Below are 9,513 nucleotides of genomic sequence, written 5' to 3' on the forward strand. Positions count from 1 at the left end.
AAGAGGAAGAGGAGGAGGAGGAGGATGATGGGGATGATTATTTTGGGAAGGAGGATGCTTCTCAGGGGGCAAGAAAAAATGTTGGCGTGGCAAGGTCAGGTACAGGGTTTGTGCGTGACTGGAGGGATGTGGATTTGCCAGAAACTGCTCCTCCACCCAGCACTCGCAGTGCATCATTGACACCTGGAAAACTGGCCCACATGTCTGATTATGCCTTGCAGATCCTAAAAAGGGACCCCTGCATTGCCAAAATGATGAACGATGATGACTACTGGTTGGCCATCATCCTGGATCCACGCTACAAAGGCAAATTCCAAAACATCATGCCACAGGAGAACCTAGAGCTAATATTGGCTAACAAACAAGCAACTCTGGTAAACCGTTTGTTTGAGGCATTCCCAGCACACAGCGGCGGTGATGTTTTTCCAACGAGCCGTAGGGGCAAAATGGAAGAGTGTTCGTGGTGCACATAGCCAAAGTGGCGTTGGACACAGGGGTTTCATGACCATGTTGTGGACTGATTTTTCAAGTACCGCTCACACGACTGGTAATAATGCATCGATCGAAAGTGACAGGAGACAGCAGTTGTCAACTATGGTAACAAACTACTTCTCGTCCCATATCAATGTTCTCCCTCACCGGTCATTCCCCTTTGACTATTGGGCCAGTAAACTTGACACCTGGCCTGAATTGGCACAACATGCCTTACAGGAGCTCGCTTGCCCTGCTGCTAGTGTGTTATCTGAACGAGTCTTCAGTGCTACTGGATCAATCCTGACAGAAAATAGACCCGTCTGTCGGCTCAAAATGTTGATAATCTAACCTTCATTAAAATGAACCATGCATGGGTTTCAAAGGATTTTGTCCCACCCTCCCCTGCTGACACGTAGGTTGCCAGAAAAATGGCTTGCTTTTGTCCTCCTCTTCAGCGGACTTCTCCAATTACTCCATTTGCAGCTGCTGAATGTCCAACATCAACATATGCCAATTTTTCCACCTCCCTAACTGGGCTGCCTCCCCACAGGGCCGGGGTCACCACCTGGCGCACGCACCCGTGCGAGTGCCGTTGCCCTGGACAGGTGGGTGGGCACACTCTTTGGCAACGGCACTGGCACAAGGTCCCTCATAGAATCAAGTGTCTCTGACGGTGGGGGTGCACACCCGCTGTCAGACACACCAGCGTACTATGAGGGGCCCTGTGCCAGTACCGCCACCCACGAGTGGGCCCCCCCTGCTTGCTCAGGGCACCAGCACTTGCAATTCTTACCTCTCCCTGCTCCACCACTGTGTAGTCTGGCCTGTTAAATACTTCACTGGGACAGCCAATACAAATTTGGTGAAATGATAGATGATGGTTAAGACGTAGCTATGCCCTGTCCTGCTGGGCTCTATCTTCAGATGATGAATGGCTTCCATTTGTTATGGACGTCGACTCACAATGAGATGCAGTGGTGGTTTATCATCAGCTTTCACGGTTTTCCGACTCACAGATGTGTGACATTCCTGCCCACATTTTTAAATGTGTCCTCTCATGCCAATCCAATAGAATCGCCTGCGGCCTGTGGCTTGTGTCTTTTGCACTCCAAAGTTACCTGACAGATCATGATAGGCAGTGAGGACAATGTCTACATCTGTCCCTGTGATCACAATTTGATGGAGATGAGTAACGGTGATGGGATCCACAGTACTGCGATACAGCAAACCTTTCTTCACAAGAACTGTTTTTGCTGTCTCCACAGACAAAGTAATTGAGGGTCAGCATCGCCTCTGAGAATTCTACCGGGAGTTTTTACCGTGATTAGTAATTCCAAAATTTCTGCAATCACTCGACTTTCCGTCTGTACTTGTTTCCATCTCGTTTCCTCTTGCGGAGAGTCCTTACTGTCTTACTGAGACTGAAATATATATGAAGATTGAAAAATACCCCAACAGTTTATACTGATGTACGCTTCGAATACATTACCCTTTTTCTACTTTTTAGATTCTTGTCTAATCCATAGAATCATAGAATCGTAGAGTTGGAAGGGACCTCCTGGGCCATCTGGTCCAACCCCCTGCCCAAAGCAGGATTTGCTAAATCATCCCAGTCAGATGTCTGTCCAGCCTCTGTTTGAAGACTTCCATTGAAGGAGAACTCACCACTTCTCGTGGGAGCCTGTTCCACTCATTGATCACTCTAACTGTTAAAAAGTTTTTTCTAATATCTAATCTGTGTCTCCTCCCATTCAGTTTCATCCCATTGCTTCTAGTCTTTCCTTGTGCAAATGAGAATAAAGTTGATCCTTCTACAATGTGACAGCCCTTTAGATATTTGTAGACAGCTATTAAGTCTCCTCTCAGTCTTCTCTTTTGCAAACTAAACATTCCCAAATCCTGCAACCTTTCCTCATAAGACAGGGTTTGCAGACCGGTCACCATTCTGGTTGCTCTTTTCTGAACTTGCTCCAGTTTGTTGATGTCTTTTTTAAAATGTGGTGTCCAAAACTGGACACAATATTCCAGATGAGGTCTGACCAAAGAGGAGTAGAGGGAAATAATGACTTCACGTGATCTAGACTGTATGCTTCTGTTAATACATCCTAGAATTGCATTTGCCTTTTTTGCTGCTGCATCACACTGTTGACTCATATTCAGTCTGTGATCTATTAGTATACCCAAGTCTTTTTCACATGTGCTGTCACTTAGCCCTATTCCTCCCATTCTATATATGCTTTTTTCATTTTTATTGCCCAGATGTAGTACTTTGCATTTCTCCCTGTTAAAAACCATTCTGTTAGTTGCTGCCCACTTCTCCAGTTTATTTAAATCTTTTTGAATCCTCTCTCTCTCTTCTCTAGTATTAGCTATCCCTCCTAGCTTTGTGTCATCAGCAAATTTAATCAGTTTACCCTCAATTCCTTCATCTAAATCGTTGATAAAGATGTTGAACAATACAGGGCCCAGGACAGAGCCCTGTGGTACCCCACTTGAGACATTCTTCCAACTGGATGTGCAGCCATTTACGACCACTCTTTGGGTCCGATCACTAAGCCAGTTATGAATCCACCTAACAGTTGCCTTGTCCATTCCATACTTAGTCATTTTTTCAATAAGGATTGTATGAGAGACTTTGTCAAATGCTTTGCTGAAGTCAAGATATACTATATCTACAGCATTTCCTTGATCCACCCAATCAGTGATACCGTCATAGAAGGAAATTAAGTTAGTCTGACATGACTTATTAGTTACAAACCCATGCTGACTCTGTTTAATCACTTCATTCTTATCCAGGTATTGACATACATGTTGTTTAATAATTTGTTCAAAGATCTTTCCTGGTATAGAAGTCAGACTCACCGGCCTATAGTTGCCTGGGTTCACCTTCTTCCCCTTTTTGAAGATAGGAACAACATTTGCTCTTCTCCAGTCTTCTGGGACTTCTCCTGTTCTCCAAGAATTTTCAAAGATTATGGAGAGGGGTTCAAAAATTTCTTCTGCTATCTCCTTCAGTACTCTGGGGTGTAATTCATCTGGACCTGGAGACTTGAATTCATTTAGGTTAGCTAAGTGTTTCCTCACTAACTTTCTGTTTATAGATATCCTGGATTCTTCTATTCCCTTAATAGGACAGTGAATAACAGTTGATGTTACATTTCCTTTCTGAGAGAAAACAGATGCAAAATAGGAATTTAAAAGTTCAGCCTTCTCAACATCCTGTCTTACCATTTCATCAGTTTCATCCTGTAAAAATCCTATAGCATCTTTGACTTTTCTTTTACTTTTGACATATCCCCAAAATCCTTTGTTATTGATTTTGACATCTCTTGCAAGCCTCAATTCATTTTCAGCTTTAGATAATCTGATTTGTGCCCTGCAGGTTCTGCAGACAGCATTATATTCTTCTTTAGATATGCCTCCCTCTTTCCATTTTATAAACATTTTTTTCTTCCTTTTTAGCATGTGCTTAAGTTCTGTGTTCATCCATCCTGGTTTCCTTAAATGCTTCCTATTCTTCCCTCTTTTCGGAATTGTTAACAACTGTGCTTTGAGAATATCATTTTTCAAGATTTCCCATCCTTCCTGGACATTTTTGTCTTTAAGGATATCCAGCCATTGGATCCCTCCAATTCTCTTTCTGAATCCCTTAAAATCTGCCTTTCTGAAATCTAACCTTAACGTCTGAGTCTTCACAGGTCTTCCGCCTCTAGTTATCCAAAATTCTAAAATAGCATGGTCGCTACCTCCTAGGGTCCCAGCCACTTTTACCTCCTCAACCATTTACTCCCTGTTTATAAGGATTAGATCCAAGGTAGCAGTTCCCCTTGTTTTCTCCCATACCTTTTGGAAGATAAAGTTGTCAGCAAGAGAGGATAAGAATTTCCTTGACCTGTTAGTTTTGCCTGAGAGACATTCCCAACAAATGTCTGGATAGTTGAAATCTCCCATGACAACTATGTCATATTTTTTGGAGAACTTAGCCATTTGATGCATAAAGAGTTCATCCATATCTTCAGCTTGCACAGGCGGCCTGTAGTAAATGCCTACAATGGTGTCCTTTCCATTGTTCTGTCCTTGTATTCTTACCCAAACAGTTTCCACAGAACTCCCAGTCTCTGAAGCTTCAATCTCTGTGCAGATATACGTGTTTCTAACATACAATGCGACACCCCCTCCTCGTTTATCAAGTCTGTTTCTTGCAAATAAGTTGTATCCTTCTAGTCTTGTATTCCAATCATGTGTATTGTCCCACCAAGTTTCAGTGATTCCAATGACATCATATTTCTTTTCCTGTGTTAGTAGTTCCAATTCTCCTTGTTTGTTGCCCATGCTTTGTGCATTAGTATAGAAACATTTTAGTTTGTGATTGGTTTCTCTTTCTCCAATATTTTTATTAATTAGATTCTTTTGTCTTTGTTCTTCCTTTCCACTTCTAATAGCAGAGTTCTCAATAGCATTTGTCAGGTGTATGGCTTTTTCTGGTCTTTTGCTTCCCTTCCCATGTTGTTCTAGTTTAAAGCTCTCCTGATGAGTGTAGCAAGGCGACTTCCAAATACATGTTTTCCAGTCTTCGTAAGGTGCACCCCATCTCTAGCAAGTAGTCCATCGTATAAGTAATTCACTCCGTGATCCAGAAATCCAAATCGTTGCTGATGGCACCATCGACGTAGCCAGTTGTTCACCTGCAGAATCTTATTCCACCTCCTTGTTCCATGGCCATCCACTGGGAAGATGGAAGAGAAGACCACCTGCGCTCCCAGTTCTTTCACTTTCTTGCCTAAGTCTTCAAAGTCTCTGCAGATGGTTTCCAGGTTGTTTCTTGCGGTGTCATTTGTCCCCACATGTAGTAGCAGGAATGGGTAGTCATCTGTAGGTCTGAAGAGTCCTGATATCCTGTCAGACACATCTTTAATTTTTGCACCTGGAAGACAGCACATTTCTCTTGAAGTTATATCCGGTCTGCAGATAGCGGCCTCTGTTCCTCTCAACAGGGAATCCCCCATGACCACCACTCTCTGTTTCTTATTCACAACGTTTTTCTTTCTCCATCCAGGAGGACTCTGAAGGCGTACAAGGTTGCTGTTTGTTGGCAAAGTCTTATCCTGATGTATTTCTTCATCGTTTTCCTGCGTGAGAGCCTGGTACTGGTTTCTGAGCAGTATGGGTGCTGACTGTCTCCTGATCCTCCTGCTTCTCTGGGTCACATGTCTCCATTCCTCTGTTTCTTCAGGTGCACTTCGAATTTCTTCTCTTTCTGTAACATGAAGAGATAATTCTACTCTGTCCAAGAACTCTTCACCTTCCTTAATGATCTTCAACGTAGCTAACCTCTCTTCGAGATTTTGCAACTTTTCCTCCAACAGGGACACAAGCTTGCATTTGTGGCATGTGAAGTTTGGCTTTTCCACTGGTAAATCTGTGAACATGTAGCAAGAAATGCAGCTCACCAAATGGCTCCTGGCCTCTTCCATCTTGAGATTTCTTAAAAACGATGAAAGATGAGCCTCTTTTCAGCTGCAACGGCCAAAACCCAGTGATCGTTGAGCTCGCGGAGACTCTTCACTTATCCCAGAAGGCACTGGGAATATGCACATGATCTCCTCAAGACTCTTCCCCTGGTTTTCCGATTTCCTCTTTTCAGCTGCAACAGCCAAAACCCAGTGATCGTTGAGCTCGCGGAGACTCTTCACTTATCCCAGAAGGCACTGGGAATATGCAAATGATCTCCTCAAGACTCTTCCCCTGGTTTTCCGATTTCCTCTTTTCAGCTGCAACAGCCAAAACCCAGTGATCGTTGAGCTCGCGGAGACTCTTCACTTATCCCAGAAGGCACTGGGAATATGCAAATGATCTCCTCAAGACTCTTCCCCTGTCATACTGAGGCTGTGAGTGTCTTTGTCGGACTCCGGAAATATACACGCATATTTTTTATGTTTAAACTATGCTATATATACCTGCTATCCAGTGATACTGTACCCTTTCTCAACTTTGTACAATCACGTCAAATCCATACTTGGCCTGAGACCCTCTGAGTCTGCCTCCTGATATATAGACATAGGTTTTTCATGTGTAAACTATGCTACATATATACCTATTATCGGGTGATACTGTACCCTTTCTCAACTTTCTACAATCTTGTCGAATCCATACTGGGCCTGAGAACGTCTGAGTCTGCCTCCTGATTAGAGATGAGCGGTGTTCGAGTCAACCTATTTGCCAAGTTAAAATTACAGCTATTTTGGGCGGTGTTAGAGCCGTTCGTCGAACTTGAACACTTTGCTTAAAATTCAGCTGTTCGTGATTCTGTTCGAGAACGGTTCGTTCACCAAAAGAGTAACTTCATTTTCACATTAATAATGGTTTTCAATGTTAATAGATTGTTTTTTGGCATAGTAGCAGTGTGTGATAGCAAGCGGTGTAGTACACCTGTCAAGGAGCTACACCGTGTGTGTTTCTAATTATTTTTTACCGCATCTTGTCCAGAAAATCCTTTTGGGCCTTGTAGTACTGTCTGCTACTCAGCAGATGAGCCCACCAGTGAACCAAGCTATGCCGCTTGTTTATGTAAGAACTGCGTGCTACTCAGCATAGGAGTCCAGCTGTTAAGCAAGCTACAGCACCTGTGGTTTGGACACTTAATTTTTTCATTTTTTCTGGAATGCCGGTTAGGCCTAATTCCGGTTGACCTGCACTTATTGGGAAATCCTTGTTCGCGGGGAAGAATTGTAATCCCAGATCCCCATCACTAACAGGGTTCAGCGGGATATCTGCACCTGTAAGCAACACACGCTGGACTTTTCAGTGTAGCGCACATGCAACCCCGGACATGTAAGGGCATGACAGACCCATTATTGATCGATCTCGCGAGCCAGAGCCTCGCGTGTCCCTCTAGTAAGCTTGACGCGTACCGCGGGGGCATGCCGGAGTCTCGTTGGTTAACGGAATTAAGCTGACAAATCACTAGCACAACTAAAAACAGACATCCACCACCACCCACAGAATCAACAAAGCTTGCAATCTGTTAATCTTTTCTGTAGCTGGCATGGTTGAGGTTTCCCGGGTGGAGTCGAATTAAGCCGCAGGCTCCACTCCTGGTGGTGCCCTTCTGGACATTCCTTTAAGGTTCAGCTTTGCAACCATACTGCCCCCGGAAACCAAACACTTTGCCTTTAGGGACGCTGTTCGGAGGTTCGTGGGAATAATGCCGCCCGATCAGCAGTTGGCCTAATTTATGGTGGGAAGTCCGACGGTATATGATCGTCTTCGATTTCAGAATTTTACTGTTTTTTGGTATTTTACATTTTTATTCCACCTTTTCTTGACTTCATAAGGGCAAGACATGCCTATATCTGTGACTCTTCCTCCTCCTTTTACTCCTCCACCTCTTTTATATATGTAGTTGCCGTTTTCCATATGTTATTTTTGTATTCTGAGCATTTTGTCTGCTTTGGGACACCTTTTAAAGGTGTTGTATAATGGTTTTCTATGTGTTTGCCTGCCATTGTTTTCAATGGTGTTCGACGTTGTTCATCGAAAGTTCGACAAACATTCGACGAACTTGCCTCGTGTTCGACGAACCAAAACGAACTGGAACACTAGCGGGGTGGCTCAACACTACTCCTGAATATATAGACGTACATTTTTAGTGTTTAAACTATGCTATATATACCTGGTATCTGGTGATACTGTACCCTTTCTGCCAGGAAGTCCTCCTCCACCCACCACTCTAAGTGTATCATTGACACCTGGAACATTGTCCCATATGTGTGATTATTTCTTGCGGATCTTCTTGTTATATTGTGGTGTGATCCATCCTGAGCGTGTGAGAGTCTGTGGGTTACTCCTGCAATTTATATGTAGATTTAAAAATTACCCCAACACTGTATACAGCTCTACGCTTGTGATACATTACCCATTTACTGCTTTTTATATTCTGGTCTAATCCAAACTGACCAAGTGAGAGTTATTTTCTGACTGTGGAAATAAATACTGAGATTGACAACAATGACCACTACACTATGTACAGCTGTACTCTTCAGATCCATTACCGTTTTACGGCTTTTTATATTGTGTTGTAATCCATACTGAGCCTGAGAGCGTCTGTGTCTGCCTCCTGAAATATCTACGGAGATTTAGAATGTTTAAACTATACTATATATACCTGCTATCTGATGATACTGTACACTTTTTCTACTTTTTATATTCTTGTCTAATCCATACTGAGCCTGTGAGCGTCTCTGTGTGACTGATGGTATATATAGGGAGATTGACAATCATCCTTTGACTGTATAGAGCTGTACGCTTCTGATACAGTACCATATATCTGATGTTATTTTGGGTTCATTTTCTGCAACATTTTGAAGTTTGGTGGAAGAGGCCGCGGACGTGGTTGGGGGGGGCCAGCTGGTGCTGATGGTGGTGGTGCATCTGCTGGTAGTGGCAAAAGCACAATAGCAGCTAAGGCAGGAGGTATTGAGCCTGCGTCCTGGTCTGGCTCTGGAACGCCTGGAAGGTTACCTTTTCTGGGAGTAGGCTAACCGCTTTTAAAGCCGGAGCATCAGGAACTGGTTTTGGCTTACACTGCCGAAACAGACTCCAGCTAATATGCCCTCCTCTTCTGAAGTTTCAAAAAATGCAAGCACTGAGTCGTCAAGTGCTGGCTCCTGGTCAGGAAGAACCCCTTTCCTTGTGTCCTTCACCCCCACCAAAAGTGAATGATGCAGCAGGCCACACTTCACATTAGTGCATGTAGCTCTTTCTATCATACCATGCCTGGGTTATCAAGTCAAATCGTGAATTCCCCAGTCCAAGATGAATCTGACATGGAGTGTGGGTGGCCAGCCAGGGCAGTGGGGTTAATCGGTATCGGGCCGGTGTCTTAGAGGGATGTGTCACGTTGGTGGTGATGACCAGTTCCGTGGCCCTGGGCGTCCATGCAAAGGGGTGAATAACGTTTATAGGTGAATGATACGTGACGCCACCTGTGGTTTCTGATCAGATTGACCCGCGCTGCAGTGACGCTTCTCTGGGACAGAT

The sequence above is a fragment of the Dendrobates tinctorius genome, unplaced genomic scaffold (assembly GCF_039654945.1).
Source record: "Dendrobates tinctorius isolate UK_male_01 unplaced genomic scaffold, ASM3965494v1 ptg000150l, whole genome shotgun sequence".
In the NCBI taxonomy this organism is placed as follows: domain Eukaryota; kingdom Metazoa; phylum Chordata; class Amphibia; order Anura; family Dendrobatidae; genus Dendrobates; species Dendrobates tinctorius.